General features: G+C 39.7%; 1 long non-coding RNA gene across 1 annotated transcript; it reads left to right on the plus strand.

The window, feature by feature from the left end:
- Positions 1-7,341: 7,341 nt before the first annotated feature.
- Positions 7,342-13,611, plus strand: LOC123610783. The gene is made up of 3 exons (XR_006718350.1): positions 7,342-7,629; positions 10,343-10,687; positions 12,413-13,611. It is a non-coding gene; the product is annotated as an uncharacterized LOC123610783 (long non-coding RNA).
- The last annotated feature ends 344 nt before the right edge of the window (positions 13,612-13,955 follow it).

The following is a 13,955-nucleotide window of genomic DNA, read 5'->3' on the forward strand; positions in this document are numbered from 1 at the left end:
TTTATTATTAACCAAAACAATTAAGTTAGAACCTTTACTAGGTAATTGGTTCAAAAATATACATTTAAGGGGTGCCCGGGTGACTCATACTGTAAAGCACCCGACTCTTCATTTCAGCTCAGGTCATGATCTCACAGTTCGTGGGTTCGAGCCCTGCATTGGGCTCCCTGCTGACAGTGTGGAGCTTGCTTAGGATTCTCTCTCTCTCCCTCTCTCTCTGCCCCTCCCCCCCTCAAAATAAATAAATGAACTTTAAAACAAATATATATATTTTAAAAAACATTGTACTATTTACATTTTATTCATTTAAAAAGAACTTCCACTAAGTTTGCTCTAGAGAGGGCTTGCTTCTTTTAAGAATGTTTCTGCAGAAGTTTTTTTGTTCATAATATATTTGCCATTGGGTTCCCTTTTTTCTGTTTCCTGGTTTCATCACATGTTCATTGACATCAAATTCTGACTACCCGATGCTTCCTGACCATATTTTTCTGAGCTACAATTTCAGTGGCTTTCAGTTTTCATTTCTTAACTTTTGGTGGAGGGGAAGCCTTTTTTTTCTTTTCTTTCCTTTTCTTTCCTTTTCTTTCCTTTTCTTTCCTTTCCTTTTCTTTTCTTTTCTTTTCTTTTCTTTTCTTTTCTCTTTTCTCTTTTCTCTTTTCTTTCTTTTTCTTTTCTGAGGTGAAATTCACACAACATTACATTAACCTCTTTAAAGTGAACATTTCAGTGGCATTTAGAAAATTCACCACATTGGAAACCACCACCTCTATCTAGTTCCAAGACATTTTCATCATCCTGTGTACATTAAGCATTTGCTTCTCATTCCCAGCCCCTGGAAACCACCAGTCCACATCTGTTTTTATGGATGGACCCCATATTCTATGGATATTTCATATAGATGGAATCATACAATATGTGACCTCTTGTTTCTGGCTTCTGTAACTTGGCATAAAGTTTTCAAGGTTTTTCCATCCACACTGTAGCATGAATCAGTACTTTATTCCTTTTTATAGCTGAATAATATTCCACCATGTTTATATACTACAATTTGTTTATCCATTCATCCACTGATGGACATTTGGGCTATTTCCACCTTTTGGCTATTAGAAATAGTGCTGATATGAACATGCATGTACATGTATTTTTGGAGTACCTGTTTTCAGTTCTTTTGGGTAGATACCAGGAAGCAGAATTCCTATGTGATACAGTAATTCTATGTTTGACTTTTGCAGAAGCTGCCAACCTTTTTTCTCCTTAACTTTTTAAGGTTCTCTTCAACATGAAAACTAAAGTTTTAGACACTATATCCTGAAAGTCAGCATTTCTTGAATTGCACCCAGAGTTTATTTTTTTGAATCAAACTCATTAATTACTAGATTAATTGTATCTGTCTCTTTGAACAATATGAGCTTCATGAAAGGTATTCTCAGGGTGCCTCGGTGGCACAGTCAGTTAAGGGTCTGACTCTTGATCTCTGCTCAGGTCATGATCTCATGGTTTATGAGATCGAGCCCCCAGTCGGGCTCTGTGCGGACAGTGCAGAGCCTGCTTGAGATTCTCTCTCCCTCCCTCTCTGCCCCTCTCCCCCAAGCACTGTCTCTCTCAAATAAATAAATAAATAAATACTTTTTAAAAAAGTCATTCTTACGTTAAATACAGTTATATAATAGAAACTAAAATTTTCTCCAATATGTTGGGCCTTGGTAGAGGGGATGTAACTAATGATTCTGGTCATTGAAAAAAGCCTAACATTGCTTGGGTCACCATAAAACTCACCCAGCTGCATTGTCAGTGACAGAAAGAGTCGACAGTTTTATAGAGGATTGTAGTAAAGTTCTCATATTCAAGTAATTTTTATTTCTACTTCATTTACCAACTTGCTTATGTGTATTTAATATAACTAACTTAAATCATACTGGAACACAGCAGGGAAGGAAGGCAACAAGGAAAAAGGGAAGAGAAAACAGAGAGACAAAAAGCTGAGGTCAAAAACCTAATGTCACATTAAGGAAAACATTTTTTGAAAAACAGCTTTGTCAGTTATTTGTTTCAGGACTGCAATTAACCCGTAGATTATTCATACTGAGAGCCACTTTTAATAAAATAATCCCATGTCTGTTCAAATCTCTTTATTTTTCACAATTAATATTTATGTCTTTCCTGTGGGAGTTATCTTCTTGGCTGGAAATTTAAATATCCCAATAAAAGGCCTTTAAATAGTTTTTTTCTTTTCTTTTTTTTTTTAATTAACCATCCCCTCTTCTAACTATTTATGTGTCAAACTGGATGTTTAAAATTATTATATAGATAAACTATGGATGGACCTTCATATCTGAGCATTCTACTATTGTTTTTCCATGGCAGGGAAAATGCTGATGAAATGAATATCATTCTAGGTGAGAATATTTATTTTCATCTAACCCCTTGCAGCTCTCTGGAATGTTTTAAGGAGAATTAAATAACCCTTGAGAATTGAAATGCAAGGATGAAATTACATATTATTGTGGCCATGCTATGTCACATTTTCTTTTATTAAAAATGAATACATCGGTTTAGATTTATTTGACGATGGTTTATGCCTTCAGAGTCCAAGCTTTAAAGGTTCGTTCCATACAGTAATACTTCAGCAAGATACATCTCCCTTGTCTGCAGGATCTCATTTATAAGCTAGGCTCACCGTCTGCTTCCTGCAGTAATAAACGCTCTTGCCTGCAAGATTTTAGATGAGATATTGTGTTCCCCCTCTTATCCCCTTTTCAACCCAACACCCTGTTAGAAGGGTGTTTCTTTTTTGTGGCCTTTAAAGGGAAAAAACTCACTTGACTCATTTTTCCAAAGCAGGTCTTTTAATGTGTTTGGAATTGCTTTCTGAATACTGTCTCTCATGCTACTGTTGAGGTGTTTTGTTATACGTGAGATAGAAAATAGGAAAAACCACTTAGATGGCTGCTTTCTCGATTAAAAAAAAAATACCATTTCAATTCAATAAAAAATATTTTTCTCCAGCCTCTGTGTCTTTGAGGCTTTTGAGGTTTAAACAACTTATATAACAACTGGGAGGGGGTGGGGGGTGTATTTAAATATGCACTGAAAGCAATGTGAAAAATCTGCCACCCAACAGCCTTAAAACCCAGTTTCACAGGAGCAATTTTTAAAATAGAAGATGATATATGCTCTCAGAGCATGCTTACTTATGTGTGCAGGGCATAAAGTCCTTCTATTGTCCTCCCATAGACTCTCCTTCCCAGAAAATTATCAGACTCATTTCCCAGCCATTGGTGGCTTAGAAGGCAAAGGAAGCCATGTCAGGTTCCGTATAGGGCTGGTCCGTTCTGGATGCATCCATTTCCCTGCCGTGTTTCTGGCTGGTCTATCTCTTCTGCAGTTCTCTGTGCAGCTGTCCTCCCTAAGGAAGGCTTTCTGACGCAATATAGGTTTCAGAGAATTGTAAAACATTAGTAGCATAGACAGAGGATGGCCAAACAAATGTGCATTCACTCCAGTGATAAAGGTGGGAGAAGGGATGAATAGTGTCTAAGAACATGAGCACTGGCCCAAGGAAGAGCTGTCATCTGACAACGGTACCCCGGAACAGGACAGTCAGGCAATTAATAACTTGAGTCTCTATCTCCTCATCTATAAAATGGGGACAATACCTGCATTGGAGCTGGTTATAAGGTTAAAAGAGTTCCTGAGGGATTAATACATGGTATTGTTAGCACTTTATTTTAAATATATCTTTAAAATAAAGGAACTACCATTTAAAACCAAATCTAATTACACAGACTACATAGAATTCAAGTTTTTTTTTTTTTCCTTTAGAGTTAAAATCCCCAATTCCTCATCTTCCAACACTATCAAACAAAACAATAGACATAACAAAAACCTCCTGGAGGAGAGAACTTTTAGAAATCTCCATTTGAAGTGTGGAACATGAAGCTTTGGGACACATATTGTCATTTCCCCCTCAGTTAATCTGTCTATGCCCCATTCTTACTTGTCTAGCTCCATGCAGCTATATGGTATCTGGAGGCCCTTAAAAGATTTTCATTTTATTTTTCCTGAGATGATAAATATTTTGGCATGACTGATTCTCGAACATTAAAAGACTGGAAATAGAGGGAGAAAATCAGGCCTTCCGAGTTGTAACTGGAGGAAATATTCTTAGCTCTGTTTCCCTTAGCTATGTTTGGTTTAACTGTACAACTTAATTACATTGCAATAAAAAAGTGTATTATGAAAGTAACCATGCCAAGGACCACATACAAAGAGAGCACACTAATGCTTTCATTTATTTTGTTTATAAGGGAATAACCTCAGAATGATTTTCTATAATATAGAAAATAAAATATGTATAAATGGATACTGAAGGAGCCATAGGGCTCCTACTACGTGCTGGCATTGCGTTAGATGCATTGTTGTAGATGTTCCATAGACAGACTAGTCCCTGCCTTCTCAGAGCTGATAATCATGGGAGAGAAATAAGACATTTCCACAAATATCAAAACTATAAATCATGTGGGAAGCACAAGAAAGGTTAAAAAGTATTTATGGGAACAAAAAAAATAATGGAAGTGAATACTTCCTGCTGAGACCTTTAGGAGGGCTTTGTGGAGGGGTGGCATTTAAACTGAATAGGATTTCAACAGGGGGGACAGATGAGGTTAGGATGATCCAGAAGAAGAAAAACTGTGAACAAAGGCACGAAACAGCGAGTATCTCACGTGGCTGAATACATAGGAGCAGTGAGAGAGAAGACATATTCTTGTCACATTGTGGGTCACATTGGGGAGGGTGCACATATTTTAGGGATATTGGCAGGACATGAAAGATTGGAGAAGAAGAGTAAGGAAGAAGGAAAGCTCTCAGAGGACATAAAGATATCAAGGAGAGGCCATACTAGAGAAACCAGAAAGAGAAAGTGTTTACTGCTAGGGTTGAGGGAGGGCAGTGGAAAAAAAGGGATAAAGAAAAGAACAATTGATGACATATACTATTACTCTCCTCTGGACATGTGGATGTTTCTAGGTTGATGCAGAGAGAAAAGAGGAGGTGTAAGAAGGACCTGCCAGGAAAATAACATCTCTCAGCACTCAGCTTAAATATGACTTGTTTTAGGAAGTCTTCATGGTCCTTAGCCCTTCTGTCTAAATTAGATCAGATTCCCCAGCTCTCTGCTCTGTGTTAGTGAGGATGACAAAAGGAAATAGGTGGCACACACAAACTGGAAAACTGCTGGGCTCAACAAGGAGATGATTCGCACAGATGCATGCAGGGTTAAGGGGAGCCCACCGGGGTTGGTGAGGAATGCCGGACTGATACATGAGGGCTGTGACTGTCCCTAGGCCTGAGTGACCAGAAAAGGAACTAGTTCCCAGGACCTGAAGAGAGCAATGCAACTACTGCCTCCCCATGGTGTGCTGGGAGGGAGCCGGGAAGTAATTACCCTGACCTTGATCCCTTTCTGCCCTCTTATCTTCTGCTGAACCCCAAGGGAAGCCAGACAGCAAGGAAACTCATAGGTGTGGCCCAGAGAGGTCAGCTTCCCAGGCCACAGAGCAGAGCAGGAAAAGTAGAGATGCGTATGGAAGGGCCAATGGAGATTATTTACTTTATGTGTTTTCATAGTTTCTTAGTTTCTTATTTAGAGCTCTTGTCACAATTATAAGTAAAAATTGAATTACATAACTAGTTGTTCAATGTCTGTCTTTGAATTCAAACGTAAACTCAATGAAGGCAGATACCCTCAGGGTCTTTTTCTTTGAGTATTTCTGGTACCTGGCCCAGTACTTTACACATGGAAGATCTCAATGAACATTTATTGAATGAATAAATTAATTAAAACAAAATAAACTTTACCTTCTTTAATATATATTGCAGGTGTTTGAAAACAATAAAGTTCCAGAAAATTCAAATGAAACATACTTTACACTGAGCTTTGGATTAATTAAAAAAAATTTTTTTAATGTATGCTTATTTTTGAGACAGACAGAGCATGAGTGGGGGAGGGGCAGAGAGAAGGAGACACAGAATCCCAAGCAGGCTCCAGGCTCTGAGCTGTCAGCATAGAACTTGACTCAAGACTCAAACTCATGAACCATGAAATCATGACCTTAGCTGAAGTCAGACACTTAACTGACTGAGCCACCCAAGTGACCCTAGCTTTGGATTAATTTTAAGCTATACCTAGGAGGAAAAACTGTTGTGTAGAAAATTTTTACTCCTAGTTGTTCTTATTTTTTATTATTTTATTTTATTTCATTTTACTTATTTTAGTTTATTTTTTTGCTGTTTCTCTTCCCTTAATGTAGACCCTTGGGATAGATCTTTGTGTGATCAGCAACATGATGCTGAAGGTCCCTCATATCTGTCATCATTCCACATGTAATTATCATGGCTGGCCCTATAAGAGAAAATTTCCTCACAGAACCTTTTCATGTCTCTGAATCTTCTACAGACTGCAGAAATTGCTTATTTTATTTGTCTTGTGTTCATCAAATAATGGTCAATAAACCTGTATTGACTAAAAAATTCACTTAAATGAGTAAGAGGATTCTTTATCAATTGCATGTGGGTCTACCAGAGAGATGTTAAATGTGAACTATGACAGTTACAAGGGAGAGACATATAAAGTAGGGAGAGTCATTCATCTATTTATAATTATTATCAAGGAAACCCTATCTGCTAGACACTGTGCTAGAAGCTTGGGATATCATCATGAACACAATAAGCATATTCCCAGCTCTGAAAGAATTTGCAGCATTATGAGAGAGAAGGGAGTGGGGTAGAGTAGTAGGGGAGGAGCAGGTGGGGAGTGGAGGAGAGAGATCTGGCTGCCCAGAAGCTATGGAAGGGCAATTGATTCAGACTTGGGGATGGAGTGAAGAACGCTAATCCGGAGAGACTGACATCTGGGCTGTGCCTTTAAGAGTTGGAGGTAAAGTGATTAGGAGTGTATTGCATGTATAATGGATGCCATTAAAAGGTGTGCTAAAACATGCAATTTGCATTTAAACAGATTACCTTCCAGGCTGTTTTGTGCAAAATAGACTGGAGTTGGCCAGGGGTGGAAGCATAAACCCATTAAGTGAGGAAGAAGAAGAAACAAGATGGGGGAAAAAATGTCCCTTACACGTTTGGCTTGAGCTTCTGGAAAGACAATGTTTCCACTATGTGAACTGTGAAGACTGGAAAACAGATGATTTCAAGGGGTGGAGGATGCCTTGGACAAGTAAATTTCAGACACACAGCAGACACTGAAGTAGAATGGTGGAGGCAGAAGCCAGACTGAAATTATTTGAAGAAAAAATTGAGAATAAAGAAGTAGAAACAAAGCGTAGAACCCATCTGGTGATATTTTGCAGAGAAAAGCAAAGGGGAAGTAATGAGAAAGCAAAAAGGAAATGTTGGGTAAAAGGAGGTTGTTGCTTTAAATAGGACAGCCAAGCTCGTCTGGTGTGCCGATGGGAATCTTCCTGTAGAGAGAGACTGATAATGTTGAAGTGAGAGGAAATAATTCAAAGGGGTGAAGTCTTTGAGAAGGAGAGAAGAGATGGCAGCCAAGACACAAGAAGAGGAAGGTAGGAAGAGGAAGAGGAAATACAGGAAGACAGAGAACATGAGGAGTAGGTAGGTTTTTCTCTTTGGCAATAGGAAGAAGAAAGAGGTCTTAATTCTCTTTTATCAAAGAAGAGTGAGGAAAGCTGGGCTGAGGGAATAAGAAGAGGTGTGGGAAGGTGTGAGAGTGGTTTCACACCATAGGAAAATACACTCAGTAGAGAAATGTACTAGGATTGCTGGGTACTGTTGGGTGCTTGTTTGGGGTCTGTAATAATGATCAGGATGCCACCGGTCACTGCAGAAGTCTTGAGTGTCATTTTCCTAGCATCGTTTAGCAACTTTGATGCAGGCATGTGTTCAAACAAGTTGGAGTTTTGACAGGTGAATGTGATATCTTCATCAGAGGGACAAGTTTGTTGAGGGCGGTTGCCGGGGAGCGATGGACCATGAAACCTAATCTGGGAAACAGGGATGTGAAAACAGAAAAGGAATGATGAATAGTAGAAAGTGGTTACTGACATATGTTAGAACCATGGGTAGAGGAACAAGTGAGCTGGAAAGATAGGAGGTGGTATTTGAGAAGTAGAGTAGTGAAAGTGCAGTTTCAGAGGGGGTGCCATCACTGGTGATGACTAGGGTCATCGCCATGGGTGAAGATGGCTGAAGTGAAGTGTGGAAAAAATGTACTGGAATTGGAGGGGCCAAGACCAGAGAGACCAGATGTGTCATCCTTGTGAGGTCAAACATCTCTGAGAATAATGACAGCTATAAGGGTGGGGAGGACAGTGAACCAAAATCTTCTACGAGAGGACTCTAGGAAGGAAGTCAACATTTGACAGCCAAGAAACAGAAGAAAATGTGGCAAATAAGAAGGCAGGAGACTCAAAAGATCTGGGCTTGGTAGGAAGAGAAATGGCTTGGGTATGGAAATGAGGAGCATTTTATGCTTTCCTTCTGGTCCTGAGATGAGAAGAGTGTGTGAAGGTTGCCAGGGAGTGGTATCCTCAGGGAACAGCCAGGTACATTCCAGAAGGTGGAGAACCAGAGGATTTTGCCGATCGTGGATCCAGAATTCATGGATCTAGAAGGCATGGGAAGGGCTAACAGAGGTCAGGAAAGGGTGAGGGATTGGGTAAGACTAGGCACTTCTATGAGGCACAGAGTCTGGAAAAGGGACAAGGAACAAGACCAGATGGTTAGGGATAAAAATGGAGACCATCTTGTGGCTACAGACAGAAACTGGGAGGAAACTGTAAATACTGGGCTGAGGACAAAGAACTATTTCTTCTGAGGTCTCCAAAATAAATGTTTTCTCCCACTGTTTCTCTAAAATTGATATTGGCTCTCTTCGAAGGAATGGGGGGGGTGCCAGAAGCACTAAAAGGGGAGAAAAATTGAAAGGGAGAGAAAAAAGATTTCTTTCAGTCATTTACAAACAGTTTTCTTCTGGTCCAAATATCATTAACTGTTCTTTCCTTACAATTTGCAGAGGATAGAGATTTTAAGAAGAACATAGCAATCCCTTATAATTTCCCCCACTAGAGAATACCACTGCTAGTATTTTTGCAACATTCTTGCCTGCCAGCCCCCAACACATATATTGGCATCTTCACGGAGATGATACATATACAGAGTATCACAGTGGGAACGAGGAAAGCTGGAGAAGCTCACCTTCCACAGCCCTGATGGTCTCAAAAAGCGGTGAGGGGTTGACAAGTGTCTAGGAGAGTGGCAAATGTCCACAAAGACTGCTCTGGTGATGTCAGCAGGAAGTCAGCAAGGGATGTGTAAAGAGTTACTGTGCAACACTGACTGCTCAGAGAGATAACTGGATTCTGCCAATTGCTATCCGCCCCCCTCCCACCCCCCAGGATTCTCAATGTGGACATTCTGCCAACTCCCACTACTCCCCTACACCCAAATTACAAAAAAAAAAAAAAAAAAAAAAAAAAAAGTCACTGGAGAGCATCAGTTACTCTAGAAAACTTACAGCAATTTTTAAAAGATCACATTGGGGCGCCTGGGTGGCGCAGTCGGTTAAGCGTCCGACTTCAGCCAGGTCACGATCTCGCGGTCCGGGAGTTCGAGCCCCGCATCGGGCTCTGTGCTGACGGCTCAGAGCCTGGAGCCCGTTTCCGATTCTGTGTCTCCCTCTCTCTCTGCCCCTCCCCCGTTCATGCTCTGTCTCTCTCTGTCCCAAAAATAAATAAACGTTGAAAAAAAAAAAAAAAATTAAAAAAAAAAAAAAAAAAAAAAAGATCACATCAGCGAAACTGAGTTTCCAATTCTCCCCTGTAATTGCTACATGTGGCATGATTCTCCTTCTCTCCCTAGCTGTAAGCTTAAAAATGAAATAAAGAAAAGAGGAAATTTAAAAAAAACAAATAGACTTTAATTCAGATGTTGGCACACATCATAAAAGAAGAAATGACTTAAAAGAATATGGTGGGCAACTTATTTTGTCAGATAACCACATGGTGAGGGAAGAGGGGGCCCGACTCCCGATCTGAACCCAGATCGTCTGCATTCACCCTGAATTAGATAACGTAATTGAGACTTATTAAGAGTTTTAATTTTTCGAAGTCTTTCAAATACACTCTAAAAGAATTCCTAAACAAAATTTCCATACTAAAAAAAAACTCACATGCTGTCCCCCCGCAAAAAGTTTTTCTTTTGTACCTGTCTCCCATTCTAGTGTGTAATACAACTCCCAATAATTCTTTTACTCTTAAGAGTCTTAGTCCCCAAGGTCACGATTCCTGCTCTTGCTTTTTCTTGACAGCACAGAGGCATGAAGTGGCAGCAGGTGCACAAAGCTGCTGACCTGGAGAGCAGAGAGGTGGACAGCTCCAGGCCAGGAGGGCTGCGGGACCCAAGCAGGTGGGCCAGGGGACGGGCAGGCAGCAGAGACAAGGAAGTGAGGAGGATTCACATCAGAGCTGGGACACCATGGGGTCTGTGGTCCCTGACCAGAGGCAGAGGTCAGGGAGAACTAGCAGGCAGGAACAGCACCAGGCAGCTGCAAAAGGAGAAGTGTGGCACTTAACACGTCAGTGAAACTTTATCCTTGGACAAACTTCCTTCCTGCCCTTGCTTCTGAGTCTTTCTCAAGCCACAGTGGCACTGGGTAAGTAAGCAACACAGATGCATGACCAGGTAAGGGTTTTTTTGTTTTTTTGTTTTTTTTTTTTTTCCTTTAGATGCAGCCTGAAAAACAAATGCATATCAAATCCTCATGAATCTTTTCCCCTAAGGTTTTGAGCTTGAGATAAAAATTCTCCTGGGTTTGTCCTTACTGAATGGATAAGGGTTCCCAGCGAATAGATTTTTTTTCTTTTAATTAACCAGGCAATTGTATTCTTATCCATTATAAGGAGGACCCTCAAAGGACATCATCTGCCCATGGAGTCTTATGTCCTTCAGAAACCAAAGATGTCCTCTTATCTCTTCCCCATTGCTTAAAGGGATGGGGACAAAGGAGGAAAACATAGTTAAACCAGCACCCATGACTTTATTTCTTATTCCCTCATTCTGATTCTTCATTGCTTTCCCTCTTTCATTCCAACTCTTCAGTTTCTGCAAATTTCTCCTCTTATGCAGTGTTTCTGTGTATTTTTAGCTGATAGCTAAATCTGAGAATAATAACAGCTACCTTTAGAATAGTGCCCCACAGAGAGTAAGTCCTCAGTCAATAATCAATTGAATTAATTTAAATATGATTGTCATTATTAGCGGAATAAGCACTTATTATATGCCAGACTGCATTTAACATTTGTGATTTCACTGTACCTTCACAGTAGTTTGAGATTGGCATTTTTCCCCCCATTTTACAGAAAAGGAAACTGAGTCACAGAAAGGTTATGCTGCTTCTCTCAGCATGTACCAACAATGTCTGCTGTTAAATGGTGGAGTCAGGATCCAATAGTAGCAGTCTGAACCAGACCTCAATGATGAGGGTTTTTGTTGTTTTCATTTGTTTTATTTTGAATTATAGTTAACATACACTGCAATATAGGTTTCAGAAGTAGAATTCAGTGATTCATCACTTACATACAACAGCCAGTGCTCGTCACAACAAGTGCCCTCCTTAGTTCCCATCACCCATCCAGCCCACCCCTCACTCACCTCCCTCCATCAACCTTCAGTTTGTTCTCTATTGTTAAGAGTCTCTTCTGGTTTGTTTCCCTCTCTTCTCCATGATGAGGGTTTTAAGGGCAGTATGGTCGGCATTGTAACCTACGATGGGATTGGGAGCATCAAATCTAGGAGGTTGTAAAGATATTTTGTGAGCATTCTTTCTAAATTTTGATTATTAACAATTTCAAACAAGTAAAAATAAGTAGAATAGTATAATGAACCTCCCTATATTATCATCCAGGTTCAATAATTATCTATCTTGTTTTATCTAAACCTGCAGTCCCCACCATTGCCCTAAATCATTTGAAGCAATTCCCAAATATTGTTTCATATGTAAGTATCGTATATATCTCTAAAAGATACTGACTATATTTAAAAAATCAGTAACATTATTTCAGCTAAAAATAAAATAAAATAAAAAATGAGACTACTCTGAGTCTTTAGATACTTAATTTTTAAAATACATACTGTACCTTACAGTGGAATGGGAAAGGGAGAAAGCTGTTTTCTGATGCATAGAGGTGTCCTGAAATGTAGAAAGTCTAGATGCTTCTTTTAACTGTGGATACTCATTGAAGGTAAGATGAGGTGTTACAAGTAAGGAGATTTAGTATTAGGAAATATGCTGCAGTTCAAGTATTGAGATTTTCTTTTGACCTTAAATACAATGCTGGGGAAAATGGGCCTTCCTATACACCTTATTCCCCATCACCAGATTTGTGACCTGCCATCTTTCAGTGCTACTGCTCTCCAAGGATACCTTTTTCTTCACAAATTGCTACCTATTGAAGTGATACTCATTTCAGCCACCCAGATCTGGACAGTCTTTGCCTCCACCTCTCTGGTATTTTTTTTTTGACTGCATATTTCCTGGCACATAAGCAATCTGAAAATGGCCAGCTATTCTGAATTACACACTTATTTTAAATGTGTCTGTTTGTGTCAAATGGAGATGTTTATTTTTAGGAGATTATTGATAGAAACTGGGGAGCAACATTTAAGTATCTTCAGTTTCCTGAAAGCACGTTGAATTCTCCATTAGATGAGCCACGAATATTGTTCACATTATCTTTCTAACATTGCACGCGTCCTTTGTGTATTTAAGTGTTCCTCAAAGTATGTAGAACTAATGTTAAAAAGTAAATACCTACTATGAGTCAGGTATTGTCTTAGACTTGAATATGAAATAGTAAATAAAACAGACACAGTTTCAGCCCTCTCACAAGAGACAGACGTTAAACATATAATCGCCTGGAATATAAAATTAGAAACTGTGAAGGAAAAGAGCAAGATACTAGAAATAATAATGGGAAAGCCGTCTTTGAATTGGAGGACGGAAGTGGCAGAGGCTGTTGTGAGAAAGTAATATGTGCTGTGACTTGAAAGATGACCAGAGTCAGCTAGATGAAGTGTGTGAGGAAGAGTGGTTCAGGCAAAGGAAACAGCATGTGCAAAGACCCGGAGGCGTGCAAGAATTTGACAAGTTCAAGGACCCAAAGGAAATCCAGGACAGCTGAGTATAAAAGGCAAGTAAAGTGGGAGATGAGTTGGAAAAATAGGGAGGTTCTTGTCGATCACATTAAAATACTTGAATTTCATGTGAAATGAGAAGCCATTGAAAGTTGTTAAAGCTGGAGAGTGATTTAGTCTTTGAAAGTATTTTAAAGATCACCTTGGTTGCTGCAGGGATCTTTAGTGGAGGACCTTAAAGAGAGGAGCTGGGGAGGCTAATTAGGAGGATATGGCAAGAGAATGTGTCCAAGGAGAAAGAAAGAGGCCTATAAATTGAAAGTACATTTTGGAGGTAGAACCCAGGAACCTAATGATGGATTGTTTATCTAATACAGTTGACCTTTGAACAACATGGGTTTGAAATGCAGATCCACTTATATGCAGATTTTTTTTTTATAAATACAGTGCAGTATTATAAATGCAATTTCTCTTCCAAATGATTTTCTTAATAACATTCTTTTCTCTAGCTTACTTTATGATAAGAATGCAGTATATAATACAGATACAAAATACGTGTTAATAGTCATATGTCCTTATGTTATCAGTAAGGCTTCCAGCCAACAATAGGCTACTAGTTAAGTTTTGGGGGAGTCAAAAGTTATATGTGGATTTTTGACTGCACGAGGGGGCGCCTGGGTGGCGCAGTCGGTTAAGCGCCCGACTTCAGCCAGGTCACGATCTCGCGGTCCGTGAGTTCGAGCCCCGCATCGGGCTCTGGGCTGATGGCTCAGAGCCTGGAGCCTGTT

Source organism: Leopardus geoffroyi, chromosome A1, assembly GCF_018350155.1.
Source record: "Leopardus geoffroyi isolate Oge1 chromosome A1, O.geoffroyi_Oge1_pat1.0, whole genome shotgun sequence".
Taxonomy (NCBI): domain Eukaryota; kingdom Metazoa; phylum Chordata; class Mammalia; order Carnivora; family Felidae; genus Leopardus; species Leopardus geoffroyi.